Source organism: Anguilla anguilla, chromosome 4 (assembly GCF_013347855.1).
Source record: "Anguilla anguilla isolate fAngAng1 chromosome 4, fAngAng1.pri, whole genome shotgun sequence".
Lineage (NCBI taxonomy): Eukaryota > Metazoa > Chordata > Actinopteri > Anguilliformes > Anguillidae > Anguilla > Anguilla anguilla.
Genome location: NC_049204.1, coordinates 44,400,399 through 44,413,163, shown reverse-complemented (window position 1 = coordinate 44,413,163; position 12,765 = coordinate 44,400,399). Strand labels below are relative to the sequence as shown.

Here is a 12,765-nt window from a genome sequence, read left to right as displayed (position 1 = left end):
GTTGTAACCTGTGTAGCCTTTGATATCACGTGTGTGGACAGTGCATTGACTGACTGCAGAGAATGTTGGCTGGTTGGGAGTCCAGTATCTGTTTCATGTTTGGTAGTTGGTGTCACCTTCACCTCCACAGGCCTTCTGTCATGCGGGTTGTCAGATTGCACTTGTAGGGAAGGCAAACGGTGTGACAAAGCCTTTGCATGTGCAAATGTCACCGGCATGAAGTCAAACTGATTTTTGTCAATAGACCCACAATGTAGCAAGGCATTCAAATGATCAATCTTTTCAATTAGATCATCCAAATGCGTGAAGGTCATCATTACAGCTTTTCCCCCATGCTCAGGTAGCCCATCAGCATTTCTGTTATGAGAGTCAAACAGTCCATATCTCCCAGACTGGTCTCTGAACACGGCAATGGTATATGGTGATACTGTAAGCAGTGCATGTGTAACACCTACAGACAGACACTGCAGTCTTGTGCGAAGATTTTGAAACCACTCCTCTGTGCCAGGATCTCCCTTGTCTCTCATGAATCCCATTTCCACTGGAGATCTTTGCACTCTGTACTCATGGTGCTCAGTTGCGACAGTGAGTGGTGTTTCCTCCAAGGTCAAATAGTAGTTGCGGAACCTCTTTTCACTTTTTAGCTGTTTTATAGTTCTCTTATACAGACTGTCTCCCTTGTCCAGTATCTTGTCAAGATCAGCCTCCTTCAAGTCATGACCCTCATTCTGGTGTGCTAGAAATGTCAGAGCCATGCATGTACACTGACGATTCCTTGACTCAGGCTCATAGCCACTATGATCCTGACTATGGGACGCCAGCACAGATATCACAGAGGGTGGTGGGGTGCATGATTCTTGTACACTATAATTTTCAGAAAGGTCTATGACCTGCACATTGCTGTTGACCTCTTGAACCTCAGGTTGTGCATAATACTGAGCTGTGCATGGGGATGACACCACCGGTAGACAACACACCTCCTGTTTACACTCCCTGTCACATACCTCCATGACTGCAACGCTACTTTGTAGTTCTGGACTCTGAAACCGAGGGTCTGAAAGGTCCAACTTAGCCCAGCGTTGCTTTGCAGCCTCAGATCTCTTCCCTCGGCGTGGCATGATGTTATCACTAAATGATGTGATAGATAATGGACAAATAAGATGAGTTTTTAAATGTTAACACTAACCAGGAAATTATGTAATCATCTTATTTGCCTTTAAATACTGTATCTAGTAATGAGCAGAGCAGTACAGACCTGATGAACACAGCAGGGAAAACCAATAAACACTTTTGGATAAGTTTAATATTGTTTTAGGAGCAAATTAATGTTAGAATATGTCTTAAATGTTGTCAGACCCTTGTGTGACGAAATAAAGCCACTGCTGGTGACATTTGTAGGGCTCTATGAAATCCGTTTTATTTTTTTCTGAATTCCGTTTTATGTTTTCCCAAATTCCGTGTTTACCGTGTTTGTAATTTTTCTGGATTCTGTGTTTTATGGTTTAATCCCATTTTATCATCAAAAATTGTTTTATGAATCCATTTGATCAGACACAATGTAATAATTTATTATCCTTAATCAAATGAAAATATGACAATATATATAACAATGAACACAACAATGCACAAAATAGCTTAATCCAAAACAAAACATTGCTAATTTTAGTCAAGTAAAGTGCTGCACAAAAGAGCTTCACAATGAAAACATCTGAAAAAAAAATCTGTTGTAGCAATGAACACAATTTAAAGAACTGCTTAATGAACAGAGCTATCTGTGTCTGTTTTCCATCTCTCAGAGACATCTCCATTGAAATACATGATTGTCAGCCTCTTTGTGTTCAGCTCAGTGAGTGTTGTAGCTAACTTAATAGGTTACATGGTTAATTTATTGTAATTCACTGAAAGTTGTTAAAAGTATATCTATATTATTTACAGTTAAGAGTTAAACAGAAATACATTTCATTTGTATTACGTTTGATTGATATTGATTAGAGATGCATTTCTCCGTTGTATTGGCAAACGAATGGTTGAAAAACTGCAAGTACCAGAATTCCTTGCGGCTGGAAAGTAGGAAGAAAGTGACCTTTTTTTGTTTTGATTTCATATGCGACTGAGACGTAAATGCCAAGTGAATAGCCTAGCGCTAGTTTATTGTTCGTAAGTATAAAATGTACGTCAACTGTTTTCCATTATAAAGAAAGCTTTCTTTTTCATATCCGACGTACTGCTATTATTTCGAAGGTAGTTATACTACAATGAGTACCTCACGCTTGTCTGTGAGGAGTCTATTTTTCTAGGTTCGTTGATGTGTTGAACGCAGTCGCGCGCACGTACAAAACCCTGCCACACACACAACTCCCCAAAACGGGGAAATGTTTCTCTTCCTCATTTTATTTAAGCAATATCACATGAGGGAGTGCTGTTACACTGTTCACAATAATTTATAACGGCTTTTGATTAATTTAATCAGAAACATGTTAAATTCCATGAGATTTAACGTTTTACCGTTAATTCCATTTTTATGACTGGATCCCGCGATTCCGTCCGCTTTTTCCGCATCGCGGAAATCTTAGGTCTCTACATGAGACAACTTAGATGTAAAATCTGGGGCTGCTCCATAGTCAGTGAATAGACAGTGAATGAGGCTCTGACTTTGTGAGGCCATACAATGTCTATGTGAGCTCTAATACCCAAAATACATTTATAATCTAGCATTGCTAGAAGGTCTGAACCAGAATTGAATCCTCATTTGGGTGCAAGAGCTCACAAACATTTTATAGCCTCATAAACCCAGAGTCCCATTCATTGTCTATAGAGCAGCTCCAGATTTTACATCCCAATGACATCACCGATTGGAGGGTTGTCTCTCCAATTTCTAGTTTTAGGAGAGAGTGGTGGGTGTTCACATACTGACTGAACTGTCCTGGGGCACAGTAACACATGTGAATTCTTAAAATGGGTAACATTCACCTTTAAAATAATTCAACAAATCTAATATAGTGAATCTCTTAATTATATAGATAATTTTCCCAGTTAAAACAGCTCAAATGCTGACATCACTGATTGGAGGGTTCTCTCTCCAATTTCTAGCTTTAGGAGAGAGTGGTGCATGTTCACACATACTGACTGAACTGTCCTGGGGCACAGTAACACATGTGAATTCTTAAAATGGGTAACATTCACCTTTAAAATAATTCAACAAATCTAATATAGTGAATCTCTTAATTATATAGATAATTTTCCCAGTTAAAACAGCTCAAATGCTGACATCACTGATTGGAGGGTTCTCTCTCCAATTTCTAGCTTTAGGAGAGAGTGGTGCATGTTCACACATACTGACTGAACTGTCCTGGGGCACAGTAACACATGTGAATTCTTAAAATGGGTAACATTCACCTTTAAAATAATTCAACAAATCTAATATAGTGAATCTCTTAATTATATAGATAATTTTCCCAGTTAAAACAGCTCAAATGCTGACATCACTGATTGGAGGGTTCTCTCTCCAATTTCTAGCTTTAGGAGAGAGTGGTGCATGTTCACACATACTGACTGAACTGTCCTGGGGCACAGTAACACATGTGAATTCTTAAAATGGGTAACATTCACCTTTAAAATAATTCAACAAATCTAATATAGTGAATCTCTTAATTATATAGATAATTTTCCCAGTTAAAACAGCTCAAATGCTGACATCACTGATTGGAGGGTTCTCTCTCCAATTTCTAGCTTTAGGAGAGAGTGGTGCATGTTCACACATACTGACTGAACTGTCCTGGGGCACAGTAAGAGTGGAGTATAAGTGGAATAACCCGATCCGGGCTGTCCTGTTATCAGAAAATATTGTAGCCTACTTCAGTGGTACCACCCCATCGTACATTATTTTACAATAACTGGACAGCCCGTTGTGGTTTATTCCTCACAGATAATAATTTTCCCAGGTGAAACAGCTCAAATGCTGACTTCTGTATAATACTAATTACATACCTGTAACCACGCCTCTACCGAACTTTTGAGGGCAGAACTGGAACACTCTTTCTGCACCAAATGTAGTCCTTCTCCAATAACTCCTGAACTGCCCTGGGGCACAGGAAGAACATATGTGAATTCTTAAAATGGGTGACATGCCTCTTTAAAGTAATTCAACGAATCTAATACAATGAATCTCTTAATTATATTTATACAAGGGCTTGGCTGAATATTCAATTCTGTTTGGTCCAAGGTTGGGCATTAATTCTCAGTAAAGGGACACCTTGGCCTTTTAACAGTTCTAAAATCAATGTGCTACAAAATACAGCATTCTAAAGCAGTTAAAACACCAATTTTGCTCTTTAGAATTTGAATTGTTGTTACATCCCCTCCTGTTTTCAATGTCCAATTTCACAATTCATGACAACATTGAATCACATTTCTAGTTACTGTTGCTAGCTTTATTTAGGGTCGCCAATCATCCTGCAAAATACGGAATCGTCCCTTAACCTACCTGAACAGTAGAATAGGCGTTCCCGTATTTAACTCATGGCTACGGGATACATTTTCATCCGTATCTTTGTGAACGATTGCGTTCATAGTAACCGCTGTTTTGAATATAATTCTGTAGTTAGCTGACTAGCTAGCCGGGATAATAACAACCATGACTTGAAACGATTCTGACCTAAAACCCAGAATTTTTATATTAGCCAGATGACGAGTGACGTCGAACCATCATAAAGCTAGCTGGCATTCAAACCCGGTTTCAGAAAGACGCTATGTCTACACTGCACGACCACACCAATTTAAAATGCAAGACAGTGCTAGGGTGAATTTCATAGAGTTATTGTTTCATACAGTTTTCTTAAATAATGTATGCTAATGACAAAAATGACCAACATTGCTGCTAATTGTATGGTATAAAACGAGAATGAACTATTTTTTTCTTGATAGAATCCGTTTTCATAGAATTAACGACCAGAGGTTTTCGCTTAAACAATAGTGTAAATAGAACTACCACAGTTGTTGGTATCACCACCGCCGTCGTACATTATTTTCCAATAACGGGACAGCCTGTCCTGGTTTATTCTTTACACAATACTTTTCCAAGTTGAAACAGCTCAAATGCTAAATTCTGTATAATATGAATTACATACCTGTACCACGCCTCTACCGAACTGTAGAGGGCAGAACTGGAACCCTTTCTGCACCAACTGTAGTCCTGCTCCAATGGTAGGCCTGGTGAATGACCAGCCGACTCTAGAAAAAAAACAGAAAAAAACTGGCGCAGTACGCTGCAACAACTGTTGTCCTCTAATAACAATGACAACCTAAGTCCCCTTCTGATCTATCTACTATAGGCCTATAGGCTATACTTGATATCTTACCACAATTAAATGCAACTAATCGTTACACAAATTACAAACCTGCTGTGATGAGGAAGGTGGGTGGTCAATACACCGGGAGATCTTCTATATCACCCTGAATTAGAGAGGACAATCGAAAAATAAAGTTTCGGAAATTAACATAACTAGGCTATTGTGATTAAAATACCAGTTTAGCCTTACATTAACGTATTGTGAACAGCAATTTTACATATATGGAATATTAATTAGATATATTGACTGTTTTGTGGCCTTTTAACTCGCACTTTCCCAAAATTCCATCAATGATAAAGTCGGGACTGTGAAGTTTAGGTAGCAAACAACAAGGCTGAATCCTTTTGACGTAATTTACATAGCAACTAGGCTATACGTTCGGATCGTCTAGTTTCACTCACTGTGGCCAAGCGAAATATATATACAGCTAACCTTAAAGATTTAATTCAATCTTCTACTGGGACATTTGCCGTTTATTGAGGGTGTGACATAAAATGTCGGTGCCGCTGACTATAATCGAATGTTTTTCACATTTACCGTTTGATCGAGCGAGTAGCCTACCATTCAAAGTAGCCTACATTCTTATGGTTAGTGTCCGATTGTGCTAGCTACTTCACATTCACCTTGTATGGCGATCAATAAATGCTAACAGCACAGTAGCTACCACTTAATTCTTGTCACTTTCATCAACACTGTAATTAACTAAAAAAGGCGACAAACGACCTTTTCTGTGAGAAATGCACGCACATACACAGCTGGCCACATTATAAAGTTCCATTTTGCCCTCCCTACCTACATAGCCTACACGTTTTCAGCATCAACTTTATTTTCCAGCCTGAAATGCGATCATATTAGTAAATGGCTACACATGTCATGCAACGTGCAAGCAGTTGGATATCTCCTTGGATATTAATTAAATGATTTTAACAGAAAAAAATAATGAATCCGCTCGATCGCCGCCGTAGAAACCTTCAGTTAAATGAATTCACATAATAAAATTAACCATAATATAATTAACACGGGCTTACGTTTTCTGAACCTCGGTGATATAGTGGTGTAAGTAGACTTCTAGCGTTAGCCAGCGGTACGCTTCTATCAACACAACGGACCGCACGCTGATATGCACTTACAGCTAGCCACCGCTACAGCATTTTTGTATGAAAACGAAAGTCTTAGCAAACCTTCTGCCAAATCTCTAATCACTACGAATAAATTAGTTGTTCAGTCCAGTTGTTTGCCGATCGTTAGCTAACCCAGCTAGCTAATAGGCAGGGCTAGCGTAGGCTACCTAGTTAGCTAGCGTTAGCTAACGCAGCACCGGGAGTCGGCCAATTAACGTTACCGACTTTTCTCTGTCTTACCTCGACAACATTAAATGTATATAAGAAAACGAAAGTCTTACCAAATCTTCTGCCAAAGGACAATACGAAATAAGAGCAAAATAGATGAATATATAAAGATTTGTATGGTAGGCTTTTATTAGACAACCGTCTCTCGTGGAATACCAAGTGAATTGGTGACCTGATATTCAACTCTCAGAGCTTTTGTACATTGCGGCACTTCGATGAGAGATCAAGGTGATTCCGTTTGTTTTGACTGGCGCGGGGTTTATTTTTAACTGGACACTACTTTTGTTTGGACTGTAGCCTATATTCCACTTCTGTGCGATGGACTACATTGCAGAAAAAATGTACAAAATTATTTTATGAAAAGAATAATAAAATTCATTTTCCGTCTTCGGGGCATTAACAGGTGTTACAGGAGGATTCCGACGAGAGAGAGAGAGAGAGCTGGCAGTAGCTAGCAGTGCATGTCTCTGTTCCAGCGAGAGGAGGCACTGGCAAGCAAGCGAGACGCTAGGCTACTTGCGGTGCATGATTGGTGATTAATAAGACAAAAACAATAAGAATTCATATAGGCTATTTAACATTTTTAACTATGAGTTTATTACATGAAAGTTCAGATTGTTATGAGGCACATGATTTACTTTTTACACTGAAAACATCATTGTCTGTGGACTACTTTATAATCACATTAACACGCGTGCATTTGTGTGTGTGTGTGTGCCATTTTATCCCCCAATTTAGTCGTTATGCCAATTCCCCGCGTGTATCACAGTCCTGGTCGATGCACTATCCTCTGTCGGTCTGGGGAGGGTGCAGACTACCACATGCCTCCTCCGATACATGTGGAGTCGTCAGCCGCTTATTTTCGCCTTTTCTGAAATCATTTTTAGCCCTCTCTAACGTTAGATTTTGCGAACTTGTATGAGGGCTTAAATGCTTGTAAAATCACTGATTTAATCAGCACCATTCTACACTTCCTACGCACCCCACCCCTAGCTAACGGCTAACGTTAGATCATCTCTGAGCTAACTTGCTTGTAAATTAATTACAGATTTTAAATATGGCAGTGCATGAATGTCATTTGCGTGGGTACTGTTAAAGTTAGTTAACGTTGTTATGTTATAGCAAAGTCGATTTAATACTTAGAAAGTCTCTGGTTATAGTTCCATGGTGTGAATAGTTAGCTGACGTTGTTCGCTAGCTAGCTAACTCAAAGATTTTCGGCTAATGTTAGCTATCTGAGTTAGTCTGCTTGCATTGCACACTTGCCAGCTGACGAGCTAACTGGTGCACTTTACCATTTTAGTTAAAGTAGTCACAATGTTTCTTATTCTGATAGAAGTGGGCCTTATGGTATATTTACAGTACAGGTTTGCCAAAGTGAAAAGGGTTGTTGAATACTTTCTGGTAGAATACTCATATAGTAATTCATTAAAAGTATTGTTGTAAATATCATGTTGTGACGATCCTTGGTCACAGATGAGGCAGAGACGAGATTTTCGTGCTCGAATCGCTCCAGCCGAGCTTCGTTTTATTCGTCAAAATTAAGCAAGCAAGCAATGTACAGTACCATGTATTCAGCTCTTCTCTCTTCATTTAGCAGATTCACTCTCCCTCTCCCACACACAAAAACAGTTTTATTCCCTCCCCGTATGCAAGTTACACACGACTTCCCCATCATGCATACGTCACAGTCAGCCAATCACAGACAACGGACATCGAGCAAGCAGTGACAGAAGGGGCGGGTGACAGCACAGCACGGACACAGAGAGGGAGGGGGAGCCTTAGCCGCAAGCTAACACAGACACTCATTCATGCTACAGTGGCTATCTACAAGTGCGTTTGAACACGATTATTTACATGACTACTCTACAAAATCCCACTGGCTGTTTGCAGTTAAGCACCGCTATGTACACGCTAACAGTTTGACTATTTACAACAATTATAGACATTTTATAACGCCCCCCCCCCCCCCCCCCCCCCCCCGACTTAAGCGACAGCCTCACTAGCTAGCTAGCTAGTCTTTGCCAGGATCGCCACAATATATAGAGAAATATTGATGTATTCATTGTTATCCAATGAATTGTTAGTGATTTAGCAGAGGGGTTAAACACTTTTGCAAGGCACTGTAGGCATGTCACATTCGCATTCTGAGCATTCTGAGCCCCCCTAAACGTCTGATCCTGGAATTGCCCTTGGCTGGAAGGCAGGCCCCCTGCTTCAGTCACACAGCACCGTTTTTTTTGTTGTTGTCATCCAGACTACTTAAAACCGTTTCCGATGCTGTTTCGATGTAAATACGACCAATACACAGTAATAAGACTATTTATGTGTATGCTTTGCGGGTGTTGGCACGATGTGAAACAGATCATGCAACACTGTTGGGCATTGGTAGCTAGCTAGTGAATGTGTCGCAAATCAACTTGTTGCCGTGATGTTATAGCACATACACTACTCTGTCTCTGGTCACGGTTCACTCTGTTCATCACAAAGTCAACTTTGCATTGCCCGCAACCACACTTCACAATTTCTGCAGGAATTGTCCAGATATGAAGTAGTCTACAGACAATTATGTTTTTTCAGTGTAAACATTTGTTTTGTGATTACTGCCATCTGGTAGATTGTGTCCTGAACTCATACCATGTTCTTGACCAGAAAACAGATGAAAAGGTAAATTATGTACCTCATAATATGAACTTTCATGTAATTGTTAATAATGATACATTTTACAACTTAAACTATATTAAAATCATAATCAACAATATGATTCAAAAGCTAGGGTGTTGCTAGGGTGTTGTATGCGGTAGCTACATTGGTCTAGGTGGTTTCTAGAGTGTAGCTAAGTAGTTGCTATGGTGTTCTACACGGTTGTTAGGGTGATACTAGGTATGGTGTTTTACGTGGTTGCTAGGGTATTCTAGGTGGTAGCTAGGGTGTTGCTTTAGCATTCTAGGCAGTTGCTAGGGTGTTGCTATGTAGTTGATATGGTGTTCTATGCAGTTGCTAGGGTGTTGTAGGTGGTTGCTATGGAGTTCTAGGCAGTTGCTAGAGTGTTGTAGGTGGTTGCTAGGTGGTTGCTAGGGTGTTGCTATGGAGTTCTAGGCAGTTGCTAGCATGTTCTAGGTGGTTGCTATGGAGTTTTAGGCGGTTGCTAAGGTATTCTAGGTGGTTGCAATGGAGTGCTCTGCGATTGCTATGGTGTGTCTAGGTGGTTGCTATGGAGTTCCAGGCTGTTCCTATGGAGTTCTAGGTGGTTCCTATGGTGTTCCAGGTGGTTGCTAGGGTGTTGCTAGGCGGTTGCTATGGTGTTCCAAGTGGTTGCTAGGGTGTTGCTAGGTGGTTGCTATGGTGTTCCAGGTGGTTGCTAGGGTGTTGCTAGGTCGTTGCTATGGAGTTCTAGGCGGTTGCTATGGTGTTGCTAGGTGGTTGCTAGGGTGTTGCTAGGTGGTTGCTATGGAGTTCTAGGCGGTTGCTATGGTGTTGCTAGGTGGTTGCTATGGAGTTCTAGGCCGTTGCTAGGGTGTTGCTAGGTGGTTGCTATGGAGTTCTAGGTGGTTGCTAGGGTGTTGCTAGGTGGTTGCTAGGGTGTTGCTAGGTGGTTGCTATGGAGTTCAAGGTGGTTGCTAGGGTGTTGCTAGGTGGTTGCTATGGTGTTCCAAGTGGTTGCTAGGGTGTTGCTAGGCAGTTGTTATGGTGTTCCAAGTGGTTGCTAGGGTGTTGCTAGGTGGTTCCTATGGTGTTCCAGGCAGTTGCTAGGGTGTTGCTAGGTGGTTGCTATGGAGTTCTAGGCGGTTGCTATGGTGTTGCTAGGTGGTTGCTAGGGTGTTGCAAGGTGGTTGCTATGGAGTTCTAGGCGGTTGCAATGGTGTTGCTAGGTGGTTGCTATGGAGTTCTAGGTGGTTGCTAGGGTGTTGCTAGGTGGTTGCTATGGAGTTCTAGGTGGTTGCTAGGGTGTTGCTAGGTGGTTGCTATGGAGTTCTAGGCGGTTGCTATGGTGTTGCTAGGTGGTTGCTATGGAGTTCTAGGCCGTTGCTAGGGTGTTGCTAGGTGGTTGCTATGGAGTTCTAGGTGGTTGCTAGGGTGTTGCTAGGTGGTTGCTAGGGTGTTGCTAGGTGGTTGCTAGCATGTTCTAGGTGGTTGCTATGGAGTTTTAGGCGGTTGCTAAGGTATTCTAGGTGGTTGCAATGGAGTGCTCTGCGATTGCTATGGTGTGTCTAGGTGGTTGCTATGGAGTTCCAGGCTGTTCCTATGGAGTTCTAGGTGGTTCCTATGGTGTTCCAGGTGGTTGCTAGGGTGTTGCTAGGCGGTTGCTATGGTGTTCCAAGTGGTTGCTAGGGTGTTGCTAGGTGGTTGCTATGGTGTTCCAGGTGGTTGCTAGGGTGTTGCTAGGTCGTTGCTATGGAGTTCTAGGCGGTTGCTATGGTGTTGCTAGGTGGTTGCTAGGGTGTTGCTAGGTGGTTGCTATGGAGTTCTAGGCGGTTGCTATGGTGTTGCTAGGTGGTTGCTATGGAGTTCTAGGCCGTTGCTAGGGTGTTGCTAGGTGGTTGCTATGGAGTTCTAGGTGGTTGCTAGGGTGTTGCTAGGTGGTTGCTAGGGTGTTGCTAGGTGGTTGCTATGGAGTTCAAGGTGGTTGCTAGGGTGTTGCTAGGTGGTTGCTATGGTGTTCCAAGTGGTTGCTAGGGTGTTGCTAGGCAGTTGTTATGGTGTTCCAAGTGGTTGCTAGGGTGTTGCTAGGTGGTTCCTATGGTGTTCCAGGCAGTTGCTAGGGTGTTGCTAGGTGGTTGCTATGGAGTTCTAGGCGGTTGCAATGGTGTTGCTAGGTGGTTGCTATGGAGTTCTAGGTGGTTGCTAGGGTGTTGCTAGGTGGTTGCTATGGAGTTCTAGGTGGTTGCTAGGGTGTTGCTAAGTGGTTGCTATGGAGTTCTAGGTGGTTGCTAGGGTGTTGCTAGGTCATTGCTATGGTGTTCCAGGTGTTTGCTAGTGTGCTGTTAGGTGGTTGCTATGGAGTTCTAGGCCGTTGCTAGGGTGTTCTAGGTGGTTGCTAGGGTGTTGCTAGGGGTTTGCTATTGAGTTCTAGGCGGTTGCTATGGTGTTCTAGGTGGTTACTATGGTGTTGCTAGGTGGTTGCTATGGCATTATAGCCGGTTGCTAGGGTGTTGCCAGGCATTTGCTATGGTGTTCCAGGTGTTTGCTAGTGTGCTGTTAGGTGGTTGCTATGGAGTTCTAGGCCGTTGCTAGGGTGTTCTAGGTGGTTGCTAGGGTGTTGCTAGGGGTTTGCTATTGAGTTCTAGGCGGTTGCTAGGTCTTTACTGAGTCCAATGACGCGACCCATAGTTCTCTATGACAAACGGTTCAAAAGTTATGAAATATCAAACATCGGCCAATCAGGAAGGGTGGCAAGGCTGATCTACACCAATGGACAAAGGACTCTCTACTATGTCCAATGAGGCATTGTACAATTTGTGGGCAATTTTTCCCCATAGAAATGAATGGCAGAATGTTCAAATCTAGAGAGAGACCAGAGTACTGCTGCTAGAAGACAGACCATTGTGACATCACAAGGGTGAGAAGACAGAGCATTGTGACATCACAAAGGTGAACATTCCGCCATTCATTCTCTATGGGAAAAATTGCCCACAAAAATTCAAATTTTTCAAAAACCGTCCACCCAAACTTTCCAAAAAGTAATAGCACACCATTTCCGATCAAGCCGCTCGATTTGACATATTGCACGCGTATGTGGTGTGAAAACTCTGGGAGGAGTAGCGGTCCAAAAAATGGGTGGAATAAATAAATAATAATAATAATAATAATAATAATAATAATATGTGCAATAATAGTAGTGTAGTTGCCCTAAGGCAACCACACTAATAATAAAAATGTGCAATAATAATAGTGTAGTTGCCCTAAGGCAACCACACTAAATATGTGCAATAATAATAGTGTAGTTGCCCTAAGGCAACCACACTAAATATGTGCGATAATAATAGTGTAGTTGCCCTAAGGCAACCACACTAAATATGTGCAATAATAATAGTGTAGTTGCCCTAAGGCAACCACACTAATTATTA

General features: G+C 41.7%; 1 long non-coding RNA gene across 1 annotated transcript; it reads right to left on the bottom strand.

The window, feature by feature from the left end:
* Positions 1-879: 879 nt before the first annotated feature.
* On the bottom strand, positions 880-5,446 carry LOC118226434. The gene is made up of 3 exons (XR_004765041.1): positions 5,127-5,446; positions 3,988-4,080; positions 880-1,128 (listed from the first exon to the last, which is right to left on the bottom strand). It is a non-coding gene; the product is annotated as an uncharacterized LOC118226434 (long non-coding RNA).
* Positions 5,447-12,765: the final 7,319 nt, after the last annotated feature.